The sequence below is a fragment of the Octodon degus genome, unplaced genomic scaffold (genome assembly GCF_000260255.1).
Source record: "Octodon degus isolate 3935 unplaced genomic scaffold, OctDeg1.0 scaffold00177, whole genome shotgun sequence".
NCBI classification, from domain to species: domain Eukaryota; kingdom Metazoa; phylum Chordata; class Mammalia; order Rodentia; family Octodontidae; genus Octodon; species Octodon degus.
The window spans coordinates 2337641-2340034 of record NW_004524753.1 but is presented as its reverse complement, the minus strand read 5'-3'; the positions used below and the strand labels follow the sequence as shown (position 1 = coordinate 2340034).

At 40.8% G+C, this 2394-nt stretch overlaps 1 pseudogene; it reads right to left on the bottom strand.

Annotated features, from left to right (window-relative positions):
* Positions 1-126: 126 nt before the first annotated feature.
* LOC101583737 lies at positions 127-826 on the bottom strand (annotated as a pseudogene).
* Positions 827-2394: the final 1568 nt, after the last annotated feature.

Sequence of the window (2394 nt, the reverse complement as noted above, 5' to 3'; positions counted from 1 at the left end):
TTATTTAATAATTTTATTTTACATTTGATTCATGATTTTAATACTTCTATGGACAAGAATATTTGAAACCTCTATCATAGTTGACACCTATAACCTTGCCAACTTTTTTTTTTTTTTTTTTTTTTGAGCATGAAACAGTGACTTCCTTTATTGAGAATCATGAAGCCTTGGAAGCCTTGTGACTTGAAGTATTTTTCAGTTTTGTTTGTCAAAATACTTCAGTTTTCCAGCTGGATCTGGAATTATAGCTCTTTTCTTGGCCACCAGCCTTTCATGGTGTCTTCGGGTGAGATTGTTTCCCTACCAGGTTTCCTGTCAGCAGGGCAGACTTCGTCATGTTTGTCAGTGTACTAGAACGCTTGAACCAAACGTAAGGTCTCTTCCATTGATCTGCCCACAGGAAGATCATTCAGAGTAATCTGCCTCAGGATTCCTTTGTCATCAGTAATAAAGAGGCCTCTCAGGGTATGACCTGTGTCCTCTCAATATACACCATAGTCCTTTGAGATCTGATGGCTCAGGTCAGAAAGAAGTGGGGTCTTTATCGGCCCCAGTCCTCCTTGTCTCCGAGGGGTGTTAATCCAGGCCAAGTGGGTGAACTCTGAGTCAACAGACCATGCTGCCACTTCAGTATTTATGGATCTGAATTCTTCAGTTCTGTCACCAAATGCGATAATTTCAGTTGGACACAGAATGTGAAATCCTATGGGTAGAAGAAAAGCACCAAGTATTTTCCACAGTTAATTAAACTGGTTAATTTCAGCTCCTTGAATTCTCCATTTATCACAGCTGTTCCTTCCCAGTAAGGTGCTGGCTTGGAAACCATAATGGTTTCCTGCAGCTCTTCACTTTCTGGGGGTGTGCAGATTGGAGGAGGCCTCTGATGAGGTGGTTCACACCCCCATTCTTCTCCTTCCCTGGTCTCTTGTTCCACGTGGAAGAGGAGTGGAACTTGGGGAGTTTGGGACTGAGCCCCAAGGATTTGGCTCAGACCTACCCCTCCTGGTCGGTTTTGGTGATCCATGGTAACTGCCCGGTAAACAGTCACAAACCTGAATTCTGAACCCTGAACTGGGCTTCTGAGACTGTCCTGGCAAAGGAAGCATGGAGAGAGCTGTATGTCTCTACACTTCTTTCCCTGGGCCAAGCTGAGATGCTCCAGGTGATGCCAGGGACTGCTCACCAAGTGGGGCCCAGGGAACTCCCTGTCCACAGGGAAGAGTGACCAAGCTGGCCAGCTCCATGGCACCACCTCTGTGCCCCTCAGGCTTATGGCAGCCGCCTGGTAGCTGACATTCTGACTGGCAGCTGCCCAAATATTTTGATCTAGTGATTAAAATAAAAGAATAGGCCGGTGTGGTGGCTTATATCTGTAATCCTAGTACTTGGGAGGCTGAGGTAGGATGATCATTGTGAATTTGAGATCAGCCTGTGCTACAAAGTGAGCTCAAGCGCAGCCTGAACTGCATAGTGAGACCCCGTCTCAAAAAGACAAGTAAATAAATAATTAAAAGTAAAAGAGTAAATTAAACTTTATCTCTTCTTTCTATCTCTGTCTGCACATTGCATAAATATGTGCATGTAGTTCCATATAGGCCAGCCATAAGAACATATGCAAGAGAAGACCATATGGCTAGTAAAAAGGTACATTTTAATCAGCCTTAAATATTTGGGTTAATTTGAAATGAAAATGAATTGCACTTAAAATAGCATCTCAAATGAAAGTTGTATTAACTGCATTATGATCATAGATCAGAGTTTAAAAAATTCTGTATGTTAAAAATTTTAAGGCAAAAACTGGGAAAATCCTTTAAAATGTAAAAGATGACTGACTGACAATGGAAAAGAACAGGAACATTGAAGAGAAAACACAATTAATGAAACACATGGGGAAGTGATCAGTCCCCCAGAAAGGCAAATTTAGGTGTCTTTTTTTTTGCCTGATAAATTAATAAAGGTTGAGAGCACAAGAGCAGGCACCCACCGTGATAAGGGTGTGAAAACTTAAGTGCTTTTGTACATTGTTAATGGGAGTATAAATTGATAACACTATTTGAATTGCTAAAACTATTTCAACTGAAAACACTCATTTAACATAAGCTATAAGCCTACACAAGGCAGCCCAGATATTGGACTGTAAAAGTGTTGAAATGACCCATGACATTGCTGTCTGATGGAATATCATACAGCAGAATATTGGCAAAACCTAGGGAAAATGCAAGGGGCGGACCACTGTAAATAAAAATAAAACAGCACTCAGAGTCGCATGTGGAGATTGAAATCAGTTATAGTAAAAAAGAGAAAAACCAAAACCTCAAAAACGATCTGTAGGAGAGAAGATCAAAGAAATATAACCAAATATAAATTACAGTTTTGTTTGGATGATTATAAAGT